The sequence below is a fragment of the Narcine bancroftii genome (assembly GCF_036971445.1).
Source record: "Narcine bancroftii isolate sNarBan1 chromosome 12 unlocalized genomic scaffold, sNarBan1.hap1 SUPER_12_unloc_2, whole genome shotgun sequence".
Classification (NCBI taxonomy): Eukaryota; Metazoa; Chordata; class Chondrichthyes; order Torpediniformes; family Narcinidae; genus Narcine; species Narcine bancroftii.
Window position 1 is genome coordinate 6,211,107 of NW_027211808.1, and position 23,758 is coordinate 6,234,864.

General features: G+C 48.9%; 1 long non-coding RNA gene across 1 annotated transcript; it reads right to left on the minus strand.

Moving 5' to 3' along the window:
- Positions 1–1,374: 1,374 nt before the first annotated feature.
- Positions 1,375–20,747, minus strand: LOC138750139 (uncharacterized). The gene is made up of 2 exons (XR_011349101.1): positions 20,619–20,747; positions 1,375–1,515 (listed from the first exon to the last, which is right to left on the minus strand). It is a non-coding gene; the product is annotated as an uncharacterized lncRNA (long non-coding RNA).
- Positions 20,748–23,758: the final 3,011 nt, after the last annotated feature.

A 23,758-nucleotide genomic window follows, 5' to 3' on the forward strand; every position in this document is an offset into this window, starting at 1 on the left:
GTTTATGGTTTGTTGACTATGGATGAAACCCGTGGAAGGTGACACAGGTGACATGGTGGCTCCGGTATCCACCAGCATATAATGCTCCTTTTTACCCACTTTAACTTTAAGAATGGGTTGTGCTGTCTTGTCAGAAGACAGCTGGAGCAAGGGTGTCTGTACCACCTTTCTTTCCAGGCTTCCCTATGAGTTAGGCTGCTGGAAAGAAAAACAGGGCTGCTGCCCGTTTCCAACCCCAGCAAAAGGGTTGTCTCCATATTGCATTTACTTGCCCCTCCCTTGGCTACCACCATTTGGCCAGGGTCTCTTCTGTGTGCTGGTTCAGTTGTCCCTTGCCCTGTGTCCTATCTTTCCGCAGGCCCTACAATGGTCCTGTGATCTGTCCCTTATCTTACCTGAACCAGGTGGGTTCTTATTCAATCTGGCCTGGACATAAAATTATCCAGTCCTTTTGTCCTCCTGGGGAAATAGGCCCTCCTTCTCCATGTTGGCTAGCAATGTAACAATGTCTTGCTATCCCTGGGTTTGCCATTGGAACTGCCTCATTTTATAACTTTTTGCATTTTGGGGTAACATACAATTTAACAGGGTCTGGATGGCCATGGCCAAGGTCTTGGGTACATCTATCGGCACTCCTGAATTTCCTTCCCACATATTTTTAAATTGGACTCCAAAATCTAATATATTTTCTCCATCTTTCTGCAAGCAGTTAGTTTGATTCTGGGCACTACATGATCTCATTATTTCCCCATGTTCTAACCAATGCTCCATGGATTCATTCCCTTCCCTAGTCAGGTCGTCATTTCCCCTCCAGTTGCTTTGTTCCCCCGCTGGGACTTGGAAGGATTCCCTTACTGCCTGCAAGTGAGACCCATAGGCAGCTTGTAATAACAGCTCTTCATCACCGGGGAGAGGATGATAAAGGGTGCAAATTTTTTGCAACCAGAGGTGGAACGTGACTGGATTCTTTATGATATCAGGGGCTGCACTGATCATATCCGTGGTCTCAGCAAGTGTCCAGGGTTTCAAGATGGGGGCATTACCCACTATTACATGGGGCATTGGGACGGTGGAATCTGCCATGCAGTGGGATCAGAATACCAGGCTGGCGGTCTGGTTTTGCCTTTTTCTCATCAGAAGAGGCAGCTATCTCCTACTTTAGATTTTTGATGCCTCTCAGGCACCTCTTTCCATTTCTTGAAACATTTTCTGAAGTACTTTAGATCCCAAGTGGGGTCCCCAGCATCTCTCTCCGTATCATCCTCAACATCACTAATACGGCCATCTACTCTTATACCACCCGTACACATAGTCCCAACTCATTGTTTCTCTCGTTACGATGTCAGTTGGTGGACCCAAAGGCTGCAGCAGATCTCCTACTAATTGATGTTGTTTAATCAGCTGGTGGACTCTTTTCTTCGTGCATCAGCTAACATCACGGATGTTTTCTTTCCTTTTTGCTGGGAATCGGCTGGTTTACCATTCCTGTTCCCCATTTCTCTCGGCGGGTCTAATCTGGAAAGGAAGACATTACAGGAAAAAAAATACACACCACAAACACACTTATCTAGATCCCTATATAAAAGATTGTACACTGTTCCTCCTTTGGTCCTTGTTCTCACTCCCTGGCAGTCTTCTTATTTTTAATTATTTTTTCTCTGTTCTTCCCAATATAGATCGAGTCCCATCACTTTCCTTCTAAGTGAGCCTGCCTCACTCCCTTTCAGCTGGGATTATGGTTAGGGCTGACGCCCACTCAACTCCTCAGGACTTCTTTCCTGAGTCCCTGGGTTCATGGATCCCGTTAAAAAGGAACCCTGCTAGCTGTGCCAGATTCTGTTGTGGATAAAAGAGTTTTGTAACAAAATAACTTGGCCGAGTCACCAGGGCGTTGCTTCAGGAGTTTTTATTTGCAACGTATCTTGGAGAACAGTCCCACCAAATAGCTGCCTGAGCATGGACCAGTTTTGTTTTATACTGTATTTTATTTTATACAATAGATTTAGCCTTCTCCAAACTTCTATCAAATTTAAGTCTTTCATCAGAGAGACCAATTGGACCGCTGCTTTTGATTTTTTCAGTTTTTGGAGATTTATCCAATAATGGATCTAGTACACAACTGAAATCATTCCCCAATCAAGATATTTTCCTTAGCTTGACTCAGAGTTAAAAAAGCTTCAGACATAAATTGCTCAACGTCAACATTAGGCATATACACATTTAACAAAGATCATGTCTCAGCAAACAATTTACAATTAATCATTAAGATCTGACCAGCTGTTTCCACCAAGGATTCAAGTTAAAATTGTATTTTCTTATGAATTAAAATCACCACTCCTCATACTTTCAAATTAAATGAAAATGAAACTACATGACCAACCCAGTCTATCTTCACTTTTAAATGTTCTTTTTTGGTTAAATGAGTTTCCTGCAAAAAAAGCAGTATCAACTCTCAACTTTTTAATATAAGCCACATTTATGCATAATCGGATTATTTAAGCCTTGAACATTAAATGTTGCAAAATTTAAACTAGACATTATTTTAACAATTAAAGAAAACCCTCTATTCTCTCAATCAATAAAAACACCCCTCCCCTCAATAAAACAAAATAAAGCTCCCCTTGCCAAGTAACCCCTGAATTAATCAATTAATCAACCGTACCTTCCAATAAACAAAATAGAGATTACACAAATTTTTAAAAAGGGTTTTTTAGATATAATCAAAATTTACAAAAAATGTAGCAACTCCCCGATTAACTGGGGGTGGAAGGAAATAAAATCTCTCCTCCCCCTCCCCCCCCAACACGTGGCTGATGACTTCCAAAATCTTCAACGTCATCCATCTCTCCAACAGATCTTACAAAATAATGAATCTAAATCAGTTCATAACCCCAGTGAATTCAATCCCAAAGCTCATCAATGTCAATCAAACTCTTTAATATATTTGCCTTCTCATTCGCATTTCCATTGTTCTTATCAGATATCTTCTTCTTGGGACAAGAGTAACTTTCAGTAGCCCTGTCTGGCAAAGGGGTGGGGCAGTACTAATGGAAAGGCAGTACTGAGGATTGGTATTATTGAGGGATGGATAGTACTGAGGGAGGGGCAGTTCTGAGCGAGGGACAGTACGGAGGGAGGAGCAGTACTGATGGGAGGCTAGAGCTGAGGGAGGGGTAGTACTGATGGAAGGGCAGAACTGAGGCATGGGCATTACTGAAGGTCGGTATTATTTAGGTAGAGGCAGTACTGGAGGAGCAGTACTGAGGAGGGGGTCTAGTACTGAGGGAGCTGCAGTACTGAGCTTGGTATTATTGAGGGAGAGGTAGTACTGAGGGAGGAGCAGTACTGATGAGGGGAAACACAAACACAAATGCACAAACACAACTGAACTGACCAGACTGCCGGTGCCATCTAGTGACTGCAGGATTGGCATCAAGGTCAAGCTTGAATGCGCAGGAGTCCTTTGAGGCTTGAAGCTACCATCAACAACTCTGTGGATTCAGCTGTGCAGGTAGGGCTCAGTTCATCTATACTGTTATATGGTAATTTCTTTTGAAGTTGAGTTTTGTGGCAGCACACCACTAAGCAGGTGAACCGGCCCTGCTTGTAAGCCACACAGCAGGGCAGCCGGCCAAAATTGCACCGTAGGGGGTTTTCCCTTCCTCCCAGCACAGGGCTCAGAAGTCCGCGCTGGGGAACCATGTGACGCTCGGGTGACATCAGTGCCCTCCAGCGCTGTACTCAGCCAGGTCCAGGCTGGGATTATAAATGCAGCCCAGCAACCTGCAATAAACTAGTTTGATCACTGAGCCCAACCTGTCTGGTTATGTGTTCTTTCAGGAGCAGGTGTAGCTGCCACTAAAATTGGTGACCCCGACTGGTTCAAATGTCTTTGAACCCATCATGAGCGAGCCTGGGATCAATGCTATAGACGTGAAACTGCCTGAAATCTGGATTCAGGAGCTGGAGATCCTGTTCAGCCACGCGGTGGCTTGGTTTCACCACGGCCAGATTTCATCCTACATGACAAAATTCTACCATGTGGTCACTGCCCTGGACCAGGCCACCACCAGACGCATGCTGCACCTCATTCAACACCCACCCATTGAAGACAAAAACGAGACCATCAAGCGAGAGCTTACTGTATCCCTCGGACTATCCAGGCACAGGCGTGCTGCTTGGATGCTGCACCTCGTGCCCTGGGGGACAGGTCCCCGATGGAACTGATGGAAGAGATGCTCATGCTCATGAGTGGTCACACCACTGCCCACTCCTCAATCGCATTTTCCTTGACCATATGCCCGGGACATCCGGCTGCTCCTGGTCCAGGAGAGCCTCACCATCCTGAGGAAGGTCACCCAGAAGGGCCAAGAGCTATGGCTTACACGATTCCCGGAGGGCTCAGCAGTCCAGCAGCTTAAAAGGCATGGGCACAACCACGCCAAGCCCACCACTAGCATGGCAATAGAGCATCTGGCCCGTGCAGGTGCCCCCAAGAGCATAACCAAGGCCACAGTATCCGCTCCAGGCCTTCACTTCTTCCACCAGCACTGGGGATCCAAGGCTCGGAAGTGTCATCGTTCCAGAGAAATGATCAGGCTGGCCGCTGTTAATGGACGCGGCATCTGGACAAGAACATTGAGGAGTGTCGAGAACTCATCCAGGATTCACTGGAATTCATCTCTGAGTGTGCTGATCGTGACATCTAAAGTTGCTCCAAGTCGAAGAACACAGCTTACTCTACCTGCGGACTCAGTCAGCAGCCGGCAGTTCCTCATTGACACTGGAGCCCAGATCAGTGTTATCCTGGTCATGGCAACATGTCCAGGAACCGACCTTGTGGACCTCCCCTCCGTGTGGTAAACACAACAGAAATCTGGACTTATGGAGTCAAGACAGTCCAATTCCAGATCGGCCAAATCGTCCCTCCCGACTGCCATCCTGGGTGCAGACTTCCTCCTCGCACATGGGCTTCTGGTAGACATTCGAGGTAGATGACTTGAGGATGCCTGTACCTTCCTGGCCAGTGATCGGGGTGCCCTTTTCACATCTGCACTCTGGGCACAGCTCACCAACAGATTGGGGATCCAACTACACCACACCATGGTCTACCACTCGCAGGCCAATTGACTGATCAAATGTCTACACTGCCACCTTAAGTCTCCACTCATGGCCTGCCTCACTGGTCATGACTGGGCAGACAAACTGCCTTGGGTGCTCCTGAGCATCTGTTCCACTCCCAAGCAGGATCTGAAGGCATCATCAGCTGAGCAGGTCTATGATGTACCGCTGTCACTACCTAGTGAGTTCATCAATGCACCCACAATCCCCACAGGTGGCCACATGAACTATTTCCTTACCTCAGGGCATGATTGGACTCATTCTAAGCCCCACCGCCACCCAGGCATGGCAGTTGCCTGCCTCACGTTCCCGATGAACTGCTTTCCACGGTGTACATTTTCGTTTGGCAGGGCCTGACCGCAGCACCTCTGCAGCGAGGGACCATACAGGGTTGGAAGAGCATTCTGGCTCTATGTTCATGCTGGACATTTATGACCATGGGAACTGTTGACCGTGGACAGGCTGAAGTTAGCGCACCTCGATCCCACTTAGCCTGTGGTCGTAGCTCTGCCCATGAAACGAGGCCACCCGGTAAAAAAGGACATTGGTGCCATTTCTGGGGGGGCTGTGTGGTGGCTCACCAAGAGGCAGGCAAACTGGCCCCATTTGTAAGCCAAATGGCGGGGCAGCGGGCCAAAATGGCACCAACAGGGGTTTTCCCTTCCCTTCAGAAGCCCGCGCTGGGGGAACACATGATGCCCGGGTGACATCAGCACCATCCAGTGTTGTTCTCAGCCAGGTCTGGGCTAGGAGTATAAGTACTGCCCAGCAGCCTGCAATAAACTAGTCTGCTCACTGAGCTCAACCTGTCTGGTTATGTGTGTTCTTTCAGGAGAAGTGGAGCTGCCGCTACATTTTTAGAATTCTTCATATCCGTAGCCATGGTGAATCACTGTTAATCAAAACCTATAAATATTATTTTAAATCACTTTTATAATTTTTTAAAATGGGGTATTTAATAATCCATTTGGGGAAAGGTGGAACACATGTCTTTCTTCTACGCCATTTTGCTAAGCCCCCAAGGTTGGGTCAGAATTGACGGAACATGAGTACTAAGGGACTGGCATTGCTGAGGAAGGAACAGTACTGAGTGAGAGGTAGTATTGAAGGAGGAGCAGTACTGTGAGATGGGTAGTACTGAGGGAGGGTCTGACTGTAGTAAGGGCAGTATTGTGGGACGGGAAGTCTGAGGGAAGGGCAGAACTGAGGGAGGGACATAGAAGGAGGGGCAGTGCTGATGGTGGGAGGGGCATTACTGAGGGATATGCCATGGGAGGGGAAGTACTGAGGGAAGGGTAGTAATTAAAGGGAGGTGAATTAGTGAGGTAGGGGCAGTACTGAGGAATGGGGCACTACTGAAGGAGTAGTGGTACTGAGGGAGGAGTAATAATGAGGGAGGAGAGGTACTGAGAGAAGGGGTGTACTCAGGAAGGGGAGTACTGAGAGAGGGAATGTAATGTAACAGGGGGAGTACTGTGGCTCAGTAGAACTGAGGGAATGGGAGGACTGAGGGTGGAACAGTAATGAGGGAGGTGGAGAAATGAGAGAAGGGTAGTATTGTGAGGAGGTAGTACTGAGGGAGAGACATAGATGAGGGAGGGGTAGTATTGAGGAAGGAGCATTATTGAGGAAGTGGTAGTACTGAGGGAGGGGCAGTACAGAGGGAATGGGAGAACTAAGGGGTGCAGTACTGAGTGAGAAGAAGTACTATGGGTATGGCTGTACTTAGTGAGAAACATAGAAGCTTAGAAACATAGAAGATAGGAGCAGAAGTAGGTCATTCGGCCCTTCGAGCCTGCTCCGCCATTCAATAAGATCATGGCTGATCTTAAAGTTCAGTAACCCATCCCCACATTCTCTCCGTAACCCCTAATTCCCTTATACTGAAGAAATATGTCTAATTCCCTCTTAAATATATTCAATGAACCTGCCTCTATTGATCTCTGTGGCAATGAATTCCACAGATTCACCACCCTCTGGGTAAAGAAATACCTCCTCATCTCGGTTTGCCTATTATCCTCGAACCATGGCGCAGGGTTCTGGACTCCCCTAACATTGGTAACATCCCTTCCACATCCATTCTGTCCAGTCCTGCCAGAATTTTATATGTCTCTATGAGATTCCCTCTCAATCTTCTAAACTTCAGCGAGCACAATCCCAATTTGCGCAGTCTTTCCTCATAAGTTATTCCTGCCATTCCAGGTATTAGCCTGGTGAATCACCTTTGCACTCCCTCCATTGCAAGAACATCCTTCCTCAGATAAGGTGACAACTGCAGTAAGGTATCCTTGTTCCTATACTCAAATCCTCTTGATATGAAGGCCAACATACCATTTGCCTTTTTACCCGCCTGCTGTACCTGTATGCTTGCCTTCAGTGACTGGTGCACAAGAACCCTTAGGTCTCTCTGCACTTCCCCATCTCCCAATCTATTGCCATTCAAATAATAATCTGCCCTCCGGTTTGTATTACCAAAGTGGATAACCTCACATTTATCCACATTGTAGTGCATTTGCCATGTATTTGCCCAGTCCCCCAATTTATTCAAATCACACTGGATCTTCCTGACCCCCTCTTCAGTGCACACAACCCCTTCAAGCTTAGTGTCATCTGCAAATTTGGAGATATTACATCCAATCCCCTCATCTAGATCATTAATGTAAATTGTGAACAGTACAGATCCCTGTGGCACCCCACTGGTCACAGCCTGCCACTCAGAAAATGAACAATTTATCTCAATTCTCTGTCTACTATCTGCCAGCCAGTTCTCAATCCACATCAATACCTTGCCCCCAATCCCATGAGCCTTCATTTTTCATGACAGTCATTTATGTGGAACCTTATCGAAGGCCTTTTGGAAATCCAGGTACACCACATCCGCTGGCTATCCCCCATCTATTTTACCTGTCACCATCTCAAAGAATTCCAATAGATTTGTCAAGCACGATTTACCTTTTGTAAATCCATGTTGACTCTGCCTGATCCCTTCTCTGCTAGTCATATGCTCCTCTATTACATCCTTAATAATGGATGCCATCATTTTGGCCACTACTGATGTAAGGCTCACAGGCCTATAATTCCCCAGTTTTTCTCTATGACCCTTTTTAAATAGTAGGGTAACATTAGCTACCCTCCAATCCATGGGTACTGATCCTGAGTCTATCAAGTTCTGGAAAATAATTCTTAAAGCATCTGCTATCTGAATGTCCACTTTTTAAAGTACCCTATGATGTAGATTATCAGGCCCTTGGGATTTATCGGCCTTCAATCCCTTCAATTTCCGCAAGACCATGTCCTTAGAGATACTGATTTCTTTCATCTCCTCCCTTGCATTAGTCTCTATGTTTCCCAACATCCTTGAGAGGTTATTTGTATCCTCTCTTGTGAAAACAGAACTAAAGTAAGAATTTAATTGGTCTGCCATTTCCTTATTCCCCATAATATATTCCCCTGATTCCAACTGCAAAGGACCTACTCTGGATTTCACCAATCTTTTCCTCTTGACATATTTATAAAAGCTTTTGCAGTTTGTTTTTATGTTTGCCGCAAGCTTACTTTCGTAATTTATTTTTTACCCTCTTGATTAATCCCTTTGTCCTCTGTTGCATCTTGAACTGTTCCCAGTCTTCGGATTTGGTACTTTTTTTGTCCAATTGATATGCTCTCCCTTTGGACATAATGCTGTCTCTAATTTCCCTTATTATCCACGGTTGAGTCACCTTTTTTTGATTTATTTTTATGCCAAACCGGTATAAATGATTTCTTCAATTCTTCCATTAGATTTTTGAATGCTTTCCATTGTCTATCCACTGTCAACCGCCCCATAAACACCACCCAATCAATCTTACTCAACTCCTGTCTCATACCATCATAATTCCCTTTATTTAAATTCAGGACCTTAGTCTCGGTTTTAATTTCTTCACTCTCCATGTCGAGTGAGAATTTGATCGTATTGTGATCGCTCCTACCCAAAGGGCCTCGTTCAACAAGATTGCTGTTCAGTCCCTTTTCATTACATAATACTCAGTCTAAAATGGCCTGCTCGTGAGTTGGTTCCTCGACATATTGGTCTAGATAACCATCCCATAAACATTCAAGGAATTCCTCCTCCTCAGTATTTTTACTAATTTGGCTAATCCAATCTATATGCAAATTAATGTCTCCCATGATGACAGCTGTTCTTTTATTGCACACCTCTCTAATTTCTCTTTTTACGCCTTCCCTCACCTCTACATTACTATTTGAAGGCCTATATACCACCCCGACTAACGTTTTCCGCCCCTTGCTATTCCTCAGTTCTACCCATATAGATTCCGCATCTTCCGAGTTAATATCCTTCCTATCAATTTTGTCGGTCCCTTCTCTCCCCATAAAAGCTACCCCACCCCCTTTTCTTTGTTGCCGATCCTTCCTAAGTACTATGGGATGGGGAGTACTGAAGGAGGGGTGTACTAAGAGAGGGGCAAAGCTGGGGTAAGTGCTGAACAGAAGGAGGGGAGTACTGAGGAAGTGTAGTACTGATGAAAAGGAAGTGCTGAGGGAGGGCCAGTATTGTTGGAAGGGCAGTACTGAAGGAGGGGCAAAACTGAGGTAGGTGCTGAACTGAGGGGAAGGTAGTACTGGAAGAAGGAGAGTACTGTGAAAAGGGCAGTACTGAGGGAGGGCTTGTTCTGTGGGAGGGTAGTATGGAGGAATGGGCTGTACCGAGGGAGCGGCAGTACTGTTGTAAGGGCAGTTCTGAGGGAGTGGCAAAACTGAGGTAGGTGCTGAACTGAGGGTGTGGATTAGTGAAAGAAGGGCAGTACAGAGGAATGGGCTACACTGAGGGAGGGGAGTACTGAGGGAATCGCGCACTGAGGGAGGAGCAGGTGAGGGAGGGTCAGTGCTGAGGGAGGGTTTCTCTTGAAAGGGATAGTAATCTGGGAGGAGCTGTACTGAGGGAGGGGTAGCACTGAGGGATGGCAGTACTGAGTCAGGTGTAGTACTGAGGGTGGGGAAGTACGGAGGGAGGGGCAATACTGTGGCAGGGCAGTGCTGAAGAAAGAGCAGTACCGAGGGTTGGTTATATTAAGAATGGGCATTAGTGAGCGAAATACTGTGCTCAGTGAGGGGCAGTACTGAGGGTGGGTAGTACTGATGGAGGAGCATTAATGTGGGAGGGAGCACTACTGAAGGAGTCATGGTACTGAGTGAAACCTTTCTGCAGGAGGGACAGTACTGAGGCAAGTGTAGTACTGAGGGAGGGGCAGAAATAAGGGAGGTGGAGAACTGTATGAAGGGTAATACTGTGGGAGGGATAATACTGAGAATGGGGAAGTGCTGAGGGAGAGACACTGATGAGGAGGGTTAGTGCTGAGGAAATGGCAGTGCTGAGGAAGTGGTGGTACTGAGGGAGGGGTAGTACAGAGGGACATTGAGAAGTGAGGGAGGGTCATAAGGAGAAAGTGGAAGACTGTTGGATGGCTGTACTGAGGGAGGGGGAAAACTGGGGTAAATGCTGAACTGAATAAGTGGAGCAATGATGGAAGGAAGAACTGAGGGGGGCAGTACTGAGTGAGGGGCAGTACTGACAGTGGGACAGTACAAGGTATGGGGCAGTACTGAAGTGAGAACTGAAGGTGGGGCAGTACTGATGGATGGGCATTACTGAGGGAAAGGATTACTGTGGGAGGGGCAATACTAAGGGAAGGAGGGTACTGAGAGAGGCACACTAGTGAGGAGGGGCAGTATTGGGGGAGGTCAGTATTGAGAAAGGGGCAGTACTGAGGAAGGGTCATTACTGAGGGAGGAGAGTAGTGCGGGAGGGTCAGTATTGTTGGAATGGCAGTACTGAGAGAGCGTCTAAACTAATGTAGGTGCTGAATTGAAGGAGGGAGGTATGGAGGGATGAGGAATACTGAGGGATAGGAGTACCAAGGGAGGTGCTGTACTGAGGGAGAGGTAGTACTGATAGAAGGGCAGTACAGAGGCAGGGACTGTTCTGAGGGAGGGTTAGTACTGAAAGTAGGGGTACTGGCAGTACTGAGGTCAAGGGAGAACAGGGAAGGATAGTACTGAGGGAAAGGGAGTATTGAGGGAGGAGCAGAATTGGGGAGGGGTGGTAGTGAGGTTGGGGCAGTACTGCGGGAATGTGAGTACTAAGGGACTGGCAGTACTGAGGAAGGAACAGTACTGAGCAACTAGTATTGAGGAACAGTACTGATATATGGCTAGTGCTGAGGGAGGGGCTTTGTGGAAAGGGCAGTATTGTAGGGGAGATCTGAGGGAGGGGCAGAACTGAGGGAGGGTCATAAGGAGGGAGGGGCAGTACTAATGGAGGGGCATTACTAAGGGGTATACTATGGGAGTGGGCAGTACCGAGGGAAAGGTAGTACTGATTAAATGGGAGAACTGAGGGAGGTGCAATATGAGGTAGGGGAAGTTCTGAGGGAGGGGAAGTAGTGAGGAAGGGTAAGTAAAGAGGGAGGAACTGTACTAAGGGATGGGACACTACTGAAGGTGTAGTAATACTGAGGAAGGAGCAATATTGAGGGAGGGGCAGTACTGAAAGAAGGGTGTATTCAGGAAGGGGAGTATAGAGAGGAGAGTAAGGTGAAAGGAGCAGCACTGTGGGTCATTATACTGAAGGAGGGGCAGTAATGAGGGAGGTGGAGAACTGAGGGTAGTACTGTGGGAGGGGTAGTACTGAGGAAGTAGCAGTACTGATGGAGGGGCAATACAGAGGGAATGGGAGAACTAAGGGTGTGCAGTACTGAGTGAGAAGTGCTACGGGAGGGGCAGTATGGAGGGAGTGGGTGAACTGAGGGTGGTCATATGGAGGGAAGGACAATACTGTTGGAGGGCTGTACTAAGGAATAGGCAAAACTGGGTGAAGTGCTGAAGGAGGGGAGTTCTGGGAATGGGAGTACTGAGGAAGTGGAGTACAGATGGAAAGGAAGTACTGAGGGTGTGGCAGTACTGAGGGCGAAGCAGTACTGAGGGCAGGGATGTACAAAGGATTGGGTAGTACTGAGATGAGTACTGATTGTGGGCTGGTAAGGGGAGTACTGATTGAAGGAGAGAGCTGAGGGAGGCTCAGTACTGAAGGAATAGAGCACTGAAGGAGAAGCAGTAGTGAGGGAAGAGCTCTACTGTGGGAGAGACATTTCTGAGTGTGGTCAGTACTGAGGGAGGAACAGTACTGTATTAGAGGCTGTACAGAGGCATGGACTGTACTAAGGGTAGGGTGTACTGAGGGAGGAACTGTGCAGAGGGAGGGGAGTGGAAAGGGTGTCAATACTGAGGGATAGGTTGACATTAGGGACTACTGCGGGAAGGGGAGTAATGAAAGAGGGGCAGTATTGAGGGAATGTACTACTGTATGAGGGGATAACCGAGGCATAGTTGTACTAAAGAAGATTCAGAAGTGACACACAGAGAGTACTGTGGGAAGGGGACAAATATGGGATGGGTGTTACTGAGGGAGTGGAAGTACTGTAGGAGGAGCAGTACTGAGAGAATGGAGTACAGAAGGAGGAGCAGTAATGAGGTAGGGGCAGTACTGAGGAAGGGGTAGTACTGAGGCTGGGTGAGTACTTAGGGAGGAGCAGTACTGATGGAGGGGCTCTACTGAGGGAGGGACATTACCGAGAGAGGGAGAGTACTGTATGAAGGGTTGTACTGAGGCATGGGCCGTACTGAGCAAGCTGTTGAACAGAAGGAGGAGAGTACAGAGGGCGTCAATAGTGAGGTATGGGCAGAAATTAGGAAGGGGTATACTGCGGGAAGGGGAGTAAAGAAAGAGGGGCACTATTGAGGGAATGTAGTACTGCATGAGGAGAGAACTGAGGCATTGTTGTACTAAGGGAGATTCAGAACTGAGGGAAGAGGTGAAATGAGGGAAGGGGAGAAATATGGGATGGACATTACTGAGGGAGGAGTAGTACTGTAGGTGGAACAGTACCGAGGAGGGAAAGTACTAATGGTGGGGCAGTACTGAGGGAGGGGTAGTACTGAAGGATTGGTAGTACTGAGGATAGATCAGTACTGAGGGAGGGACAGCACTGGTGTAAGGCCAGTGGTGTGGGAAGAGGAGAACTGAAGGAAGGGCAGTATTGAGGGAGAGAACTACTGAGGGATTGACAGTTCTGAGGGAGGGTTAGTACTGAGGGGAGCAGTACTGAAGGATGAGCATTACTGTGGGAGGGGCAAAACAGGTAAGCGATGAACAGGGAGAGGGGAGAACTGTGGAATGGGGAGTACAGAAGGAGGTGAATACTGATGGAATGGATACTGAGGGAGGGGCAGTAATGAGGAGCAGGACAGAGGGAGGGGGTTACTGAGGGAGAGTCATACTAAGGACGGGGCATTAGTGAGAGAAGTACTGTTTTTGGGGCAGTACTGAGGGAGGAGCTATACCTAGTGAGGGGTAGTACAAGCAGGGGCAGTACTGTGGGAGGGGCAGTACTGTGGGAGGGAAAGAATTGAGTGTTGGTAGCACTGAGGGAGGGGCAATGGAGGGAAAGTACTGAAGAATGAGCAGTAGTGAGGGATGGTCGGTACTGAGTGAGGGTAGTACTGAGGGAATGAGATTGTGTGAGGGTCAGTAATGAGTGTAGGGCAGTACTGAGGGAGGGTGTGTCCTATGGGTGGGGAAATACTAAAGGACAGGTACTGAGGGAATGCATAGTAATAAGAGAGAGGGGCAGTCATGAGGAAGGGAGGGTGGGAGGCTGTGTGAGTACTGAAGAAGGAGCAGTACTGAGGGAGGGTAGTACTGAGGGAGGAGTTCTACTCAGGGAGGGGTAATCTGAGGGGTTGCAGTAATGCGTGTGGGGCAGTAGAACAAAATGTTGTAATGAGTGAGGGTCAGATCTAAGGGAGCAGTTATACTCAGGGAGGCTGTGCTGAGGGAGAGAAGTACTGAGGAAGGGGAAATACTGGGGTAAGTGCTGAACTGAATGAGTGGGATACTGAGGGAAGTGGAACACTGAGATAGGGGCAGTTCTGAAGTAGGGGCAGTTCTGAGGGCTATACATGGCCTGGGGCTGTACTGATGTAGGGTAGTACTGAAGGAGTGGCATTCCTGACAGAAGTGGAGTACTGAGGGAGGAGCAGAATTAGGGAGGGGCAGTAGAGAGTTTTGGGCAGTAATGAGGGAACATACATACTAAGGTTCTGGCATTACTGAGGAAGGAAGAGTACTGAGCAAGGGTAGTATTGAGGGAAGAGCAGTACTGAGTGAGGGTAGTATTGAAGGAAGAGCAGTACTGAGAGATGGGAAGATCAGAGGGATGGGTGCAACAGAGGAAAGGTCATATAGATTGAGGGGCAGTACTTATGGAGGGGCATTACTGAGGGATGTACTGTGGTAGGGGCAGTACTGAGGGAAGAATAATACTGTTTAAAGAGGAGAACTGAGGGAGTTGCAGTAGTGAGGTAGGGGCAGTACTGAAAGAGAAGCAGTACTGAGGAAGGGTGAGTTAGGAGGAGAAGTATTACAGGATGGAACTCTACTGAAGGAGTAGTGGTACTGAGGGAGGAGAGGTATTGAGAGAAGGGGTGTACTCAGGAAGAAGAGTTCTGAGAGAAGGAGAGTAATGTGACAGGGGCAGTACTGTGAGTCGGTAGTACTGAGGGTGGAGGAGAACCAAAGGACGGGCAGTAATGAGGGAGGTGAACTGATGGAAGGGTAATACTGTGGGAGAGACACTGATGAGGTAGGGGCAGTACTGAAGTAGCAGTAATGAGGAAGGAGTATTATTGAGGAAGTGGTAGTACTGAGGGAGGGATAATACAGAGGTAATTTGAGAACTAAAGGAGGACAGTACTGATTGAGAAGTACTATGGGAGTGGCATATGGAGGGAGGGAGTGAACTGAGGGTGGGTCATACAGAGGTAGGGACTGTACTGTTGGAGGGCTGAAATGAGAGATGGGCAAAACTGGGGTAAGTGTAGAACTGAAGGAGGGGAGTACTGAGGGAAGGGGAGTGCTGAGGAAGTGATGGAAAGGAAGTACTGAAGGAGGGGGAGGATAAGGCATTTGGCATTACTGAGGTGAGTACTGTCTGTGGACAGTACTAAGGTAAGATGAAAGGAAAGAGCTGAGGAAGGCACTACTGAGGGAATTGAGTACTTAGGGAGGAGCAGTTTTGAGGGAGGGACATTACTGAGGGTGGGTCAGTACTGTGAGAGGGACAGTAGTATATGAGGGGTTGTACTGCCGCATGGGCTGTACTCAGGGAGGGCTGTACTGATAGAGATGCTGTATAGAGGGAAGGGAGTACAGAGGATGTCAGTACTAACGGATGGGCAGAAATTAGGAAGGGAATACTGCAGGAAGGGGAGCAATGAAATGGGCAGTTTTGAGGGAGAGTAGTCCTGTATGAGGGGAGAACCAAGACATAGTTGCCCTAAGGGAGATTCAGAACTGATGGAAGGGGAGAAATTAGGGAAAGAGAGAAATATGGGATGGATATTACTGAGGGAGGGGAAGTACTGTAGGTGAAACAGTACCAAGGGAGGGAAAGTACTGATGGTGGGGCAGTACTGAGGGAGGGGTAGTTCTGAGGAGAGGGACAACTGAAGGGTGATTACTGAGAGAGAGCAGGTGATGGAGGGTCAGTACTGCAGAAGGGAGTAATCTAGGAGGTGCAGTACTGAGGGAGAGGTAGCGCTAAGTGGTTGGTAGTACTGAGGAAGGAACAGTTCTGACGGAAGGGTAGTACTGAGGGAGGGACAGTACTGTTGTAAGGGCGGTGCTGTTGGAAGTGAACTGAAAGAAGAGCAGTATTGAGGGAGGAGCACTATTTCCGGAGTAACAGTACTGAGGGGGGCAGTACTGAAGGATGAGCAGTACTGAGGCAGGGGATAAACAGGTAAGTGATGAACAGAGGGAGGGAAGCACTGAAGGATGGGGAGTACAGATGGAGGAGAGTACTGTTGGAATGGAGATACTGAGGGTGGGGCAGTACTGTATGAGGAGCAGTACTGTGGGTACTGAAGAAGGAACAGTACAGAGGAAGAGGGGTACTGAAGGAGGATCGCACTAAGGATGGGGCATTAGTGAGGGAAGTACTGTGCTCAGGATTGTACTGAGAGAGGAGCAATACATAGTGAGCGGTAGTACGGGCAGGGGTAGTACTGTGGGAGGGGCATTATTGAGGATTGGTAGTACCGAGGGAGGGGCAGAACTAAGGGAGAGAAAGTACTAAAGAATATGCAGTAGTGAGTGATGGCCCTACACTCCCCATTGGCACCAATAATCTCCAGTAACCCCAATACCACATCAATGGCTCTGACAATCCCTAGATGGCCATGATACACCCACGATGGCGCTGATACGCTCCAGAGGATGCCGCCGTAACCCAAATTGTCCCGACCGTCCGCCAATGGCCCTGATCTACGCTTGATGGTCCCGGTACGCCCCCGCTGGCCCAAACGTTCTATCAATGGTTCCGACGCACCCACGATGGACCACACATATACACGATGACATTGACACATACCCTAATGCACTTACACTCCTCAAAGCCTCCGAGACACCCACAAGAGCTCTGAAAAACCATTAATGACCGACAAACCTAAAAGGTCGTGACTCGCCCGTGATGGATCTGCCACTCCCCGAATTACCCTGGTAAACCCCCAATAGACCAATCACTCCTCAAATGACGCTGCCTCAACCAAGAAGGCACAGACATTTATACGATCTCCCTTACGCATCCACGATGGCCCAGACGCACATCCAATGGATCTGACACACCTCCCCGCTGGCCCTGACACTCCCCCTATGAAACCGAGGCACGCGCAATTGCCCCGATATTCCTCCAATAGCCCTAACATCATTCCAATGGATTTGATGCACAACAAATGCCCCAACACTCTCCCGACTGCCCTGAGACACCTCAATAGCCTTGATACATCCCCGAAGGCCTTGACACCCCTCTTCCCGATGGACATAGCACTCCCCGGATGGCCCTGACAATCCTTCCAAAGGTATGAAATACGTGATTGACCTGAGACTAGTCCAATGGCTGAGACACATGTGCAATAGCCTTTACACTCACCAAAGGACGCTCACACACCGAAAAGCATTAGACCTACCCCGATGGTCGTGACAAACCCAAGATGCCCTTAACTTTCCCCCAGTGGCCCTGACACTCTCCATGTGGCTCTGACTCACCCCAATGGCCCGGTCTGGCCCCAATGGACCCAACGCAACCCAAAGTCCACAAAGAAATACCAATGGCCCTACAAGCCCCAGATGGCACTGAAACCCCCTCCCCCATTACATTGATATACCCCCAATATCCCTGACACACTCACAATAGCTATGGCATACCTTCAATTTCCCTGATACATGCATTGTGGCACTAACAAAACCCCGATGGATCTGACAGGATCCGATCGTACTTATTCATTTCCAATGGCCCTGACACTGTTCTGACAAATCCCCAAAGGCTTTGATACTCCTCCAAAAATCATGATGCACACTCCATAAGCGTGTCACACGCCCAATAGTTCTCTCCCATTGGCTGTGGTACATTTCCAATGGCGCTGACACTCCCCTGATAACACAAGCGATCTCCAAATGTTACTGAAATTCCCCAATTGACCCGATATACCCCAATGTCCCAGACACATCCCAATGGCCCTGAAATTCCGCCGGGAGCCGTGACAATTCCCCATAATCCTGACACTCCCGAAATGGCCCTGACATGCACGTAGTAGACATGACACTACCCCAAAGAACTTGATGCACTCACAACTATACTGAAATTGCACAAATTGCTCTGCCACTCCACTATGGCCTTGGCCTACAACCTCCCCGATAACCCTGACATTCACCAGAAGACGGTGCAACAACGCAAACCCGCTAAGCAGATCCAATGGCCCTGTCATTACCCTGATGTCCCCGGCATCCCCCTAATGGTCATTACACGCCCAATTGACCTGAAACACACCCAATGTTCCGATATATCCCAAAGGCCCAGATATACACCTGATTGCACGGACTCACTGCCAATGGCCCTGCCATTGCCCTGATGTCCCTTATAATCCCCTAATGGCCCTGACACATCCCCAATGGACTTGACAATACCCAAGGATCCGACAGTGCATAATGGCTCTGATACTCACCCAAGGCCGTGACTCACCCACAATGGCCTTGACACTCCCCTGATGGGCTTAACACTATCTCAAAGACCATGACAATCCAGCAGTCTCCCTGAGACTCTTCCATTAGCACCGATGATGTCCAGTAACAACAGCATACCAATGGCTCTGACAGTCCTCTGATGCTGCTGACTCTCCCCGTTGATGCCGAAGCATCCCAAATTGCCCCGACTCACTGCTAATGGCCCTGATAAACTCCCGATGGCCCAAACACACACCTGCTGGCCCTGACACTCCATCAATGACACATCATCAATGGCTCTGACACATACACGAAGGACCACACATATGCACTATTACACTGAAACATACCAAATTATCCTGACACTCCAGGAAGGCTCGGAGGCAACCACAATAGGTCTGAAATACATCTAATGACTATGACAACCCCAAAAGGTTGTAACACCCAGACACTACCCTAATTATCCTGGCACATCCCCAATGGACTAGCCACTTCCCGAATGACCCTGCATCTACCATGAAAACCCTGACCCTCATCCGATCTCCCTTACGCATCCGCAACCGCCCAGACGCACCCCAGTTTGCCCTGGTGCACACCTCTCCGATGGTCCTGACACTTCTTCTATGAAACCAATGTATGCTCAATGGCCTCGACATTCCTCTAATAGTCCTGACATCATTCCAGTGAACGTGACGTACAACAATCGCCGGGATACTCCTGCGACTGCCCAGATGCACCGCAAGTGCCTTGTCACCCTCCCTGAAGGCCCTGACACACCCTCGATGGACCTGACGCTGACCCGATGACCCTGTCTATCGCTCGGTCGTGAAAATCCGTAATGGCCCTGACATTCGTCCAATGGCCGAGACACACGCACAATAGCCCTTACACTCACCCAATGGCACTCACACATCCATAGTCATTGACATTACGCTAATGATCCTGACACACCTATGTTGGCCTTGACTCTCCCCTGGTGGCCATGACACTCCCCATATGGCCCTGACTCAGCCCCAATACGTCTAACAGTCTCCAATGAAACCCACGCACCCCGAAGTCCCCTAAGCAATCGCAATGACCCTTCTAGCCCCCGATTACACTAACACACCGCCATGGCACTGACATAGCCCCAATTCTCCTTACACACTACCAATAGCCATGACATACCTCCAAATCCATGACACATCCATTATGGCCCTGACTCACCTACGATAGCCCCGTCAGACCTCCGATGGCCTGTCGCACCCACCATAGCGCTGACAAATCCAATATAGTCCTGAAAGACTCTCGATGGTCCCTATTCATCTCCAATGGCGCTGAAACTCTCCAGAAGTCTCTGACACATTCCCTAATATATCTGACAAACCCATAATGGCTTTTGCACACCCCCAATAATCATCACGCAAGCCCAATGTCCGAGTCACAATCCCAATGGACTTCCAACACTCCCAATGGCTGTCGTACTTTTCTAAAGGCGATTATACTCCCCCGATAACGATAGCGCTCTCCAAATGATGCTGAAACTCGCAAATAGACCCCATACACCCCAATGTCTCCGACACATCCCAGTGTCCCTGAAATTCCTCCGGGAGCCGTGACAATCCCACATAACCCTGACACAGCCGCAATGGCCCTGACGTTCTCGCAATATCCCTGAAACTACCGCAATGGTCTGATGCACTGACAGTGCTCCTGAAATTGCACTAATTGCTCTGCCACTCCGCTATGGCCTTGCCACCCGCCCTCTCCCGTGACCGTGACTTTCACCGGATGACCCTGTCACAACGCAAATTCCGCGAAGCAGATTCAATGGCCCTTCATTAACCTGATTCCCTGGCATCCAGGTAATGGTCACAACCGCATGACCCTGACACTCCCCTGATGGACCTGATACTTTCTCAAAGGCATTGACAATCCAACAGAGGCTCTAACATTCTCCCATTAGCGCCGATAAATTCAGTAACACCCAAGCAATAGCAATGGTTCTGACACTACCCCGATGCGACTGACTCTCCCTTGATGAAGCCGACGCATCCCAAATTGCACAGCTTCACCGCCAATGAACCTGATCTACTCCCGATGGCCCAGACAAATCCCTGCTGGAGCTGACACTCCCTCAATTACGCTGACAAACCCACGATGGCCCACACATATGGACGATGACACTGACACATACCAAATTATCTTGACACTCCACCTAGGCTCTGAGACACCCACAATAGCTCTGAAAAAACCCCTAATGACTATGACAAACCCAAAAGATCATGACACGCCTGCCATGGCCCAGACACTACCCTAATTACCCTGGCACACCCCCAATGGACCAGTGTCTCCCCGAATGACCATGCACCTCCACGAATTCCCTGAGCCTCATCCGACCTACCTTACGCATCCGCGATGGCTCTGACGTACCAACGTCTGCCCTTACGCACACCCGATGGCCGTTACACACCTCCCCGATGGCCCTCATACTTCCCCTATAAAACCTATGCACGCGCAATGGTTTCGAATCTCCTCCAATAGCCGTGACACCATCCCAGTGGACCTGACGTACAACAATTGCCCAGCCACCTGACGCACTGCAACTGTCTTGACACCACCCGCGAAGGCCCTGACACAGCCTCGATGGACAAGATACTCCCTGATGGCCCACAGAAACCTCGAAGGATGAGCAAACCTGTGATAGCTCGGATACTCGCCAATGGCCGAGACACACGCGCAATAACCCTTACACTCAACCAGTGGCACTCACACATCCAAAGGCATTAGCACTACCCCATGAATCCGACAAACCTATGACGGACTTGACTCTCCCCTGGTGGCTCTGACACCCTATATGGCCCTGACTCACCGCCAATGAACCTAAAAGAACCCCGATCAACCACGCGCACCCCAAAATCCCCAACGAAATCCCAATTCCCTGTATGTCCCGGACGGCACTGACCCATCCCCCAATGTCTCTGACACACCTCTAATGGCATAGACAAACACGAAATAATCATGACACATCCCCAAGAATGTGTCACACTTCCAATGTTCCTCATACACTCCCAATGGCCGTGGCACTTTTCCAGTGGTGCTGAAACTCCCCTGGTGACTCTAGCGCTCTGCAAATGATGCTGATCCTCCCCATTTGACACCATGCTCCTCAATGTCCTCGACACATCCCAATGGACCTGACATTCTCGCAATAACCCTGACACACTCACAATGGTCCTGAAATTACACAGACTGCTCTGCCACTCCCCGATGGCCTTGACACCGGCCCTCCCCGTTGACACACGCATTCACCAGATGGCCCTGACACAACGCAAAGTCCGCGAAGCAGATCCAATTGCTCTGTCATTACATAGATGTCCCTGACACCTCCCTAATATTTCTGACACACCCTCAATGGACCTGACAAACACCCAATGTCCCTGATATAGCCCAAACGCCCTGATTCACACCTGATTATACCTACACATTCCCAACGACCCTGCCATTGCTCCGATGTCCCTTACAATCCCCTGATAACCCTGCCACATCCACAATAGAGGTGATACTCACGCAATATTCCCGACATAACCCCATGTCCCTGATACTAATCCAATGGCACTATTTCACTCCCAATGGCACTGACAATACCCGATGACCTGTAGACTACCTCAATGACCTTGCCACACACCCAAATGCCCATGACATAACCCTATTGTCCGTGAGAGGCTCTCGCTCGTCCGGACGCTCCTCCTATCGTCCTGGCATTCCTCCGAATGACTTGACACTCTCTGATGGCCTGTCACTGTCATTTACGTGACACTCCCATTCGACCTAATATCCCCTCAATGGGCATGACACATCCCATGAAGCTGTCACTCTCCCGATAACACTGACACAGCCATGGTGGACACAACACTCCCCATATGGCTCTGACTCACCCCCAATGGCCTTGACAATCCCACGAAAGCCTTAATAATTCAACTATGGCTCTGATCACACACCAATGGACCTGACACTCTCTCAAAGACCATGACAATCCAACAGTGGCCCTGACACTCTCCCATTAGCACCGATAATCTCCAGTAACACCCACACCATACCAATGGCTCTGACACTCAACCGATGCCTCTGACACATCACGATGGTGCCGACCTTTCCCCAATTGCCCCAACTCTTCCCAATGGCCCTGACACACCATCAATTGCCCTGACACACCCAGAATAGCCATGTCACTCCCTGAAGTCCCGGACACATCATGGATTACCGTGACTTGGCTCAGATGAAAATAACACCATCCAAAGTCTGAGAGGTAAATCCCAATGACACAGATGTCATTCCCATTATGTTCCTGACCCTTCCCTGATGGCCCTGCCAAACTCAAAATGGAACTGACAATCTCCCAATAACTCCGTCATAGGTAAATGACCCTGATACTCAACCGATGCCCAAAAATTATTCTCAATAACCCTGACAATCCCCCGAATCCCTGACAATCTCCTTATGCACTGATATACCGCCAATACCCCTGCCAGAACCGAGATGTACATCATTCACACCTCTGTCACGAAAGCAATTCCAATGAACCTGAGAAGCCTTCGTTGGCATTGGGAACCCCCATGGCACTGACGCACCCAATGTCACCAAAGCACTCGCATGGCCTAGATACACTCAGGATATCCCTGACAGACCCGCGATTGTACGACAGTCCAACGATGACCCTGTCGCACCCTAGTTGGATGACACACCTCGATGGTCCTGACTCATCGCCAATGACTCTGACGCTCTCCAAACTTCGCTGACACATCTCCTAATGTCGTTGACACACCCCAATGTTCGTACAACATTCCCAACTGTCGCGGCACAATCCCAATGTGGTTTACACGTCTGCGATGACCAAGCCCTCTCGCGATTATGCTGACTCTCCGCCAATGGACCCGATGCTCCTCAATGTCCCCGACAATTCCCAAATGACCCTGAAACTCTAACGGTAGCCGTGATACTCTCTCAAAATACTGACAATTCTGCAATGCCCCTGACACTCCCGCAATAGACTTGACAATTCAGCAATCGCCCTGACTTTCATTCTCTCATTTAATTGCGCTTACACTCACGCAATGGCACTTTCACATTCCACTGGCCCTAAAACATAGACAATAGCCTTGACATACTTTCGCAGTCCCTGACACTTCCCCAATGGATCTGAGACAATCATAATGGCTCTGACATTATCCCAATGGCGGTTCCACTCCCTAGATGGCCCTAAAACACACCTATGACACTGACTTTTCCCCGATGAATCTGACACAATCCAAAGTCTATGAAGCAACTCCAATTACCCTTTCATTCCCCTAATGAGGCTAACACATCCCTGATAGCCCTGGCGCATCCACAATGGAGCTGATACGCATCCAATGATCCCGATATGACCTCATGTCCCTGCTACTAATGCAACGGCACTCTCTCACTCCCAAAGGCACTGACAAAACTCGATGGCCTTTAGGCTCCCTCAATGAACCTGAGACACACCCCAATGCCAATGACACA